Source organism: Herpailurus yagouaroundi, unplaced genomic scaffold (genome assembly GCF_014898765.1).
Source record: "Herpailurus yagouaroundi ecotype Mexico unplaced genomic scaffold, PumYag 194, whole genome shotgun sequence".
NCBI lineage: Eukaryota > Metazoa > Chordata > Mammalia > Carnivora > Felidae > Herpailurus > Herpailurus yagouaroundi.
This window is the reverse complement of record NW_024412425.1, coordinates 4,788,944-4,797,828: the sequence shown is the minus strand read 5'-3', so window position 1 is coordinate 4,797,828 and position 8,885 is coordinate 4,788,944. Positions and strand designations below refer to the sequence as shown.

The 8,885-nt window shown below is 37.2% G+C and overlaps 1 protein-coding gene across 2 annotated transcripts in view; it reads right to left on the bottom strand.

Annotated features, from left to right (window-relative positions):
- The window catches only part of ZNF792 (zinc finger protein 792), a 35,028-nt gene that overhangs the window by 5,474 nt on the left and 20,669 nt on the right, over positions 1-8,885 (bottom strand). The gene's annotated exons all lie outside the window — the stretch shown is intronic.

The window sequence follows — 8,885 nt, the reverse complement described above, 5'->3', positions numbered from 1 at the left end:
AAAATTCATGTTGATGTGAAACCCTGTAAATGTAAGGAATGTGGAAAAACAGTTGTGCCTCATACCTTGTACATCGTGGCAGAATTCATACTGGTGAGAAACCCTGAGTGTAAGGAGTGTGGGAAGGCCTTTAGTTCTGGCTCTTACCTAGTTCAACATCTGAGAATTCATACTGGTGAGAAACCCTTTGAATGTAAGGAATGTGGCAAGACCTTTAGACTTAATTCCTTCCTTACTGAACATCAGAGGTTGCACACTGGTGAGAAACCCTTTAAGTGTAAAAAATGTGGGAAGGACTTTGGAGACAGTTCAGCCCTTAAAGCAATCAGAGAAACCATATGGGTGTAAAACCCTAAGAATTTAAGGAATTTGGGGAGTCCTTTATGTATGACTCAAACATTATTTAGCATCAGAATTTATGCTAATGAAAAACCTATATGTAAAAAATCTTGTAGGCCTTTAGAAAATATTCTCATAGTACAGAATTCATAATGGAATTCAGAAAACATAGGAAAGCCTTCATTTGTCATTCTTGTGTTTATAATATCAGAATATTCGGGATTGGTGGCCAATTCAGAAAAGGTAGGAAACTTTAGTACAGCATTGGTAGCATGAAATTTGATATGACCTATTCTATGGTTGAATGAACTAGTGAATAAAAAAAACCGTCCAGTTACTCTTAAATCATTGCTGAACTTCAGATAATCCATCCTAGTTAAAAAAACAAACAAAACCAGTTAATGTATATTGGAAAGCACACATCAGCTCCCATCATTGTCATGCCACTGCCTTCCAACCTGTTTGACCCCAGGCACCATACGTGCTATTTCAGGGCATTGCTTTAAAATGGTGGTATTAGAACCTACATACTCCTAAAAACCTACGCCTGATATTTATTAATTTTACTATTAGCATGTTTTTCAACTGCTAGTGAAATTTTGAGAGTAAGACCCTACAGGTGTAGTTAATTTAGAAATGCCCTGGGGCACGGATGGCTCAGTAGGTTAAGACACCGACATCGGCTCGGGTCATGATCTCACAGTCCGTGCGTTCAAGTCCCGCATCAGGCTCTGTGTTGACGGCTCGGAGCCTGTCTCAGATTCTGTGTCTTTCTCTGCCCCTCCCCCACTCACGCTGTCTCTCAAAAATGAATAAACATTAAAAAAATCTTAAAAAGTTAAATGCCTTTATATTCGTGTATCCATTTTATAATTTTAGGTAAATCTCTCTGGATAAAACTTTGTAGAAAGAAAGAAATGAGAGGATATTCATTTTGAAGTCATCCCTTAAATTGAATTAATGCTTGAAAGATACTCAGTCTTTCAATGTATGTGAAGTTGTTGAGAATAGCCTATAATCCTCATTCTTTGTCCAAAACTCAGGGTAAGTTGGAAATAATGAGAGAAAAATAGTGTCCACTTGGAAATTTCTTTTACAACATTTTTGTTAATAGAAATTTTAACAGAGAAAAGTTGAAAGAATAGTAAAATTGCCACATCTTTGGTAACATTTTGCCTTATTTATCTCTACTTATCTCTCCATGTATACATGTTATTTCTGCATGTAAGAGGGAGTTGTAGACTTCACTCTTAAATAATAGCCTTCTACTCTTTTTTTATAAAAAAATTGTTTAATGTTTATTTTTGAGAGAGAGAGACAGAGTACGAGTGGGGGAGGGGCAGAGAGAGGGAGACACAGAATCCATAGCAGGCTCCAGGCTCCGAGCTTCCAGCACAGAGCCTGATGCGGGGCTCAAACCCACAGACTGTGAGATCATGACCTGAGCTGAAGTCGGATGCTTCCCAACTGAGCCACCCAGGTGCCCCTATATACTCTTGAGTCCCACCTTTTTACATGATTTTGGGGGGAAAGTCCAAGGAAGTTGTGTTAGAGAATGCTTCACATTCTGTATTTGTTTTCTCAGTCACCTAACTTGTTCCTCTACCCAGATTTTTTTCTATAATTGGAAGTTACACAGATTTCACTGGGTTCTGAAGAACACTTCCAAGGTAATGCTGCAGTTTTTGTAAACACATAACCAAGTATTGAAACTTGGAGGGGCACCTGGGTGGCGCAGTCGGTTAAGCGTCCGACTTCAGCCAGGTCACGATCTCGCGGTCCGTGAGTTCGAGCCCCGCGTCAGGCTCTGGGCTGATGGCTCAGAGCCTGGAGCCTGTTTCCGATTCTGTGTCTCCCTCTCTCTCTGCCCCTCCCCCGTTCATGCTCTGTCTCTCTCTGTCCCAAAAATAAATAAACGTTGAAAAAAAAAATTGAAACTTGGATAGGGTAGTCACTGCTGGAGCTTTCCACTGTACAGAGGCTTCTTGCAATTAATGATCTGAATAGTGATAGTTTTAACATCTTGATTTGGGAAGTCACCACATGTATGCATAAGTTTGGGATTAAAGAGAAAACCAAAAATTATGAAATTGAGGTCTACTCAGAAAAGGTAATGAGATGCCTGTGTATCAGAAATTTTCATGTGAGGCCAGAACTGTAATTGGAACATTAATTTTAAAACAACAAAATTAATTAGAAAATTATTGTCACCGTGTATACAATTAACGAATCTGTGAAAAGAGGAAACAATCATATACATTTGTTCTGGGGCCATTTCTTGAAAAGAATTATCTTTCTCCATTGAGTTGCTTTTTGGAAATCAGACTACATAAATATATTCATTTCCAAATACACTTCTCATACCATTGTACCATGTGTCTATTATTCTAACAATACCGAAGAGTATTACTGCACGTTTCAGAACTGCTACTGCTTTGTTGAAAGTCTTTTTTTCAATTACATCTTTGCAGATCAAGTTGTCAATTGCCATGGGAGAAAACGTTTTGGGGAATTATAATGTGGAGTGTATTGAATCTATAGATCAATATGGGGATAATTCACTTCCATTAATTCATAAACATATATTTCCTTTTACTTAGGTCTTTAATTTCTCTCAGCAATGTTATGTACTTTTCAGTCCTCCACATATTTTGTTAAGCTTATCCTTTAGTGTGTCATAATTCTTGATATTACGATAAATGCTGTTGCTGAATATATAAATTTTTTTCTGTGTATCGACTTTGTTTCCTATGATATTAAATTTGAGTTCTAGTAGCTTTTCATAGATTGCTTAGATTTTTCTGTATACACAACAGTGTCATTTGTGAGCAAACACACTTTTACTATGTCCTACCCAGTTTGAATTTTCTTCTCGTGCAGCATTTCCTACGGTGTCCAGTACACCAGTGTTGAATAGAGCTGATGAAAATGGACATCCTTGGCTTTCATCAAATCTTGAGGGAAGCATTCAGTTCTTTACCGTTAAATATAATGTTAGCTTTTGATTTTTCATCCATGTCCCTTATCAGTGTGAGGGATTTTCCTTTTATCATTAAAATGAGTTGCACTTTGTCAAATGCTTTCTTTTTCAGCAATTGAGATTCTCATACAATATAAACATTTTTTTATACAGTGACTTACATTGATTTTCAAAAGTTGGCTCAACTTTTCATTCCCAAGATCATAGTGTACTTGTCATACATTCCTGCTTTCATTTTGCTAATGTTTATTAAGGAATTTCACATCTATGTTGATGAGGGAATTTTTTGTTTTTTATTTGGGGGTTATTGACATAATTTGCATATAGTAACATTCACCCTGTTTAGGTATACAGTTCTATATATTTTTTGACAAATATATACAGTCATATAACCATAACCACAACCAGGATACAGAATATTTGCCACCGCCCCCCCCCCCCCAAAAAAGTTCCTCCATGCTCTTGGGTAATTAGTTCCCTTCCCCCAACCCCAGGTCATGACAACTAACCTATGGTTTTGTTGTTTGCAGAATGTCATACAAATACAGTCAGTAGACTTTTGTTTCTGGCTTTTAGCACAGTGCACTTGTGATTCATCCATTTTATTATGTGTATAAGTTCATTTGTTTTCATTGCTGAGTCGTATTCCACTGTGGGTGAACCACAATCTGTTTACCCATTCACCAGATGATAGCAATTTGGGTTGTTTCCAGGATGGGCAGTCATGAATAAAGGCACTGTTTGCACTTTTGTGTGGACATTTTCATTTCTTTAGGTAAATGCCAAGGACTCGAAGTGCTGTTTATGGTAAATTTGGTTTTAACTTTGGAAAAGTTTGGCAATTTCTTGTAAAGTGGCTGCGCCGTTTTACGTTCATATCGTCAGTGTATGAGGGTTGCAGTTACACATCATTGTCAGCACTTGGTGTTGTCAGCTTGTTTTTGTTTTCGGTTACTCTAATAGGTAGGTGTCTGGTGGTACCTCATTGTGTTTTTAATTTGCGTTTTCCTAATGGTCTATGTCTTTGGAAAAATCTCTGTTCAGATCTTCTGCTCATATTTTAATTGGATTTTTTGCTACTGAGTTGTAGGAGTTATTATTTTTTTTTTAGATATTAACCCCTTATCAAATGTACCATTTGCAGATATCGTCTCCCATTCAGTAGGTTGCCTTTTTATACTGTTGATGGTTTCTTTTGCTGTGCAGAAGCATTTTAGTTTGATCTAGTTCCATTTGTTTACTTTTGCTTTTGTTGCCATTGCCTCTGGAGTCAGATCCAAAAACTATCTCCAAGAGCAATGTCCAACAGCTTACTGCCTGTTTTCTTATAAGAGTTTTATGGTCTCCCATCTTATATTCAAGTCTTTAATCCACTGTGAGTTAAATTTTGGGTACGGTGTTAACATAGTGGTACAGTTTCATTCTTTTGGATGTGGCTCTCTGGGTTTCCCAGCACCGTTTATTGAAGAGACTGTCCTTTCCCCATTGTATATTCTTGGCTTCTTTCTCATAAATTAGCTGACTATGCATGAATTTATTATAGGCTCTCTATTCCATTGCATCGGTCTGTGTGCTCAATGCCAATACCATACTGTTTTGATTACTGTAGCCTTGTAATGTAGTCTGAATCAGGAAGTGTGATGCCTCCAGCTTTGTTCTTCTTTCTCAAGATTGCTTTGGTGATATAGTACCTTTTGTGGTTCCATACAAATTTTAGGATTGTTCTATTTCTGTGAAAAATGCCATTGGGATTTTGATAGGGATTGCACTGAATCCATAGATTGCTTTGGGTAATATGGACATCTTAACAATATTAATTCTTCCAATCCATGAGCATGGAATATCTTTAGATTTATTTGTGTCTTCTTTGACTTCTTTTATCAATGTTTTAAAATTTTCAGTGTAAGGGCATTCTACCTCCTTGGTTAAATTTATTCTAGTTATTTTATTCCTTTTGATGCAATTGTAAATGGGATTGTTTTCTTAATTTTTTTCTGATAGTTTGTTAGTATATAGAAACACAACTGGTTTTTGTATATTGATTTTGTATCCTGCAACTTTGCTGAAATTGTTTTTTAATTCAAATAGTTTTTTGGTGGAGTCTTCAGGGGTTTCTATATATAAAATCTTACTGTCCACAAATAGTGATAGTTTTACTTCTTCAGTATGATACCGTCTATTTCTTTTTCTTGCCTAGTTGCTCTGGCTAGGACTTCCAATACTATGTTGAATAAAAGTGGAGAGAGTGGGCATCCTTGATTTGTGCCTGATGATAAAAGTTTTCAGCTTTTCACTGTTGAGTATGTTTGCTGTGGGCTGATCTTAAATGGCCTTTATTATGTTGAGGTACATTTCCACTCTACCCACTTTGTTGAATTTTTTTTTATCATAAATTGATGTTTGTTAAATGCTTTTCCTTCAACTGAGATAATCATATGATTTTTATTCCTTTTGTGGATGTAGTTTATCACATTGATTTGTGGATATTGAACCATATTTTTATCCCTGGAATAAATCCCACTTCATCACAATGTATAATCTTTTTAATGGATTAATTTGGATTGCTAATATTTTGTTGAGGATTTTTGTGTCTATGTCCATCAGGGATATTGGCCCGTAATTTCCTTTTTTTGTGGTGTCTTTGTTTTTGGTATCAGGGTAATGCTGGCCTTATAAAATGAGTTTGGAAGGATTTCCTTTCTTCAGATTTTCTTTCTTTTTCTTTGTTTTTTTTTCGGTGTTTTGTTTGTATCGTTGTTTTGTTTTTGAAGAGTTTGGGAAGGATAGGTAGACTTCATTAATGAAGCTGTCTGGTCCTGGACTTTTGTTTGCTGCGTTTTTGGTTACAGATTCAATCTTCTTTCTAGTAATCAGTCTATTCAGATTTTCTATTTCTTCATGATTCAGTCTTAGAAGATTGTATGTGTCTAGGAATTTATCTGTTTCTTCTAGGTTGTTCAATTTGTTGGCGTATATTTGTTCATAGTCGTCTCTTATGATCTTTTCTTTAGGGTCAGTTGTAACTTCCCCTCTTTCGTTTCTGATTTTATTTATATGAGCCTTCTCTTAAAGGTTTATCAATTTTGTTTATCTTTTCAAAGGACCAACTCTTAGTTTCATTAATCTTTTCTATTTTGAGTTTTTATTTCTGCTCTGATCTTTATTATTTCCATCCTTCTACTAACTCTGGGCTTTGTTCCTCTCCTTCTAGTTCCTTCAGGTATAAAGTTAGATTGTTTGAGAGTTTTCTCATTTCTTCAGTTAGGTCTGTATTGCTACGCACTTTAGAATTGCTTTTTCTGCATCCCCCAGATTTTGATATGTTGTATTTTCATTTGTCTCGAGGTACTTTTGAGTTATCCTCTGATTTATTCAAAAAAAGAAATAATCCATTGGTTACTCGGTAGCATGTTGTTTAATCTCCACATATTTGTGACTTTTCCGGTTTTCTTTTTGTGATTGATTGCTAGTTTTATACCATTGTGGTATGAAAAGAGGCTTGGTATGATTTCAGTCGTCTTAAATTTATTGAGATTCGTTTTGTGTATGACCTGTCCTGAACAATGTTTTCTGTGTACTTGAGAAGACATGTGTATTCTGCTTTGGATTCGAATGTGAAATAAATAAAGAGGGGGAGGGAGGGAGTCCATCTGGTCTCTTGGGGGACAAAGGAAAGGTCTCCAGCCCAGAATGTAAGCAACTGGCTCTGGGGGAGATAAAAGGGTATCTCCAGACTGTCTTACCCTTAGAATAGGACTCTGGTGAGGGGAGACATGTCCATCATTACAGTGTCAACATTTGCTGCTCAGAAGACCCAGACAGTGCACGAACACCAAGAAATCCAGGAAGAACGGTCTTCCAACACTTAATTCGACCATGCCCCAAGCACTGTGTGCCAGTTGTTTTGTCCATTTCTGGTCAGAACACGAGTATTTTCCAGTGTTAACTGGATCTTCCTACCTTTAAACACAATCAGGTCTGACAGACATTCCCAGATGCTCATGGTCTGTTGCCTATAACCCATTCCAGCACCAAACACTCTATAAATTAGTGTTCGATTTCAGGAAACAGAGTAAATAAGCAGCTAAATGGTAAGAGAATTGGGGTTTAACACAATCGCTGAAATAATAGGAATGAGTTCTAGACTTTCAGCAATGATCCCCGTGACAAGACAGCCAAGCTTGTTCTCCATGGAAGAGGCTACTTCTGCCTCCAATGAGAAAGTGTTATTTCATGGAATAAAAATTGGACTTAATATACTCTCCTACATAGTATGATAAATTTGTCCAAGTTTTTTTCATCATAGTAAGTACTTTTATTTCTACCCCTCATTAAAAAAAATTATTTTATCAAAAACAATCCCATCTGTTACTTGCTAAAAAGTGCAAAGGACGTAACTCTACCGCTTAAGTTTGTCAGTCATCAACTTTAATAGCTCCTTGTGTTATGTTTTATATGTTTTATTATGAAAGAGAATGGAGAGAATGGTACAGGTGATTTAAAATTTTTCCTTGTCTGAATACCTAGTCACTATTCTGCCTCCCCAGAAGTCTCAGCCAGTGTGAATTTGGTATGCATCCTCAGGCTACTTTATTATAATTTCACTTGCATTGTTGTCTTGGCACAATCTTATGAGTTTAAGCTCATATAAAGTTTCATACTTAATTATCTTGCAGTGTCATACAGATGTAATAACATATAATTCTTTTGCTTATCTTTTCTAAGAAGTCTCATTATGGGCTCATTTTTATTCATTCATGTATTTTAACCCACAATAGTCCATATTCTCTTTGCTCAAAAATTTTTTTTGTTATTTTAGAAAGAGAACATGATTGGGGGGGGGGCGAGGGGCAGAGGGAGAAAGAATCCCAAGCAGACCCTGTGCTCAGCACAGAGCTTGGTCCCATGGCCCCGGGATCATGACCTGAGCAGAAATCAAGAGTCAGACACTCAACCACTGGGAGCCACCCAGGTGCCCCAACGCTCAACTTGTAACTGGCCAGAGGTGTAGCTCACTTCTTTGTCTCTGGACAAAATTATATTAATTTTACAACTTTTTATTATTAAAATTTCCAAAATACAGAACATTTATTATTATAGAAACACACCAGTATACCCAGAACACCTGAAAATGGGGCTGAGGTAAAGCTTTCTTGCTTGGGCAGGGCTTGCAGGGTTTGAATCTTGCAAAAGAAGGAACCCCTGGGCTTTTCTCATCAGTCTGCCCAGATGTGAGGCACAAGAGGAAGAAATGCCTCCGACCTTCAAACAAAAATGAACTTAAAATAGATCACAGACTGCAATAAAATGCAAAAGTACAAAATATTTAGGGGTACTGAGCGGCTCAGTCACTGAGTGTCAGACTTCAGCTTAGGTCATGATCTCATGGTTGGTGAGTTCGAGTCCCACATTAGGTGAGCACGAGCCCTGCATCTATGAGCCCTGCTCCTCTGCCCCCCCCCCCCGCCCCTCCTGGGATTTTCTCTCTGCCCCTCACTCACTTGTGCCCTCTCTCTCTCAAAAAACAAATGCCCCACCAAAATATTTAGAAGGAAATACAAGGGGT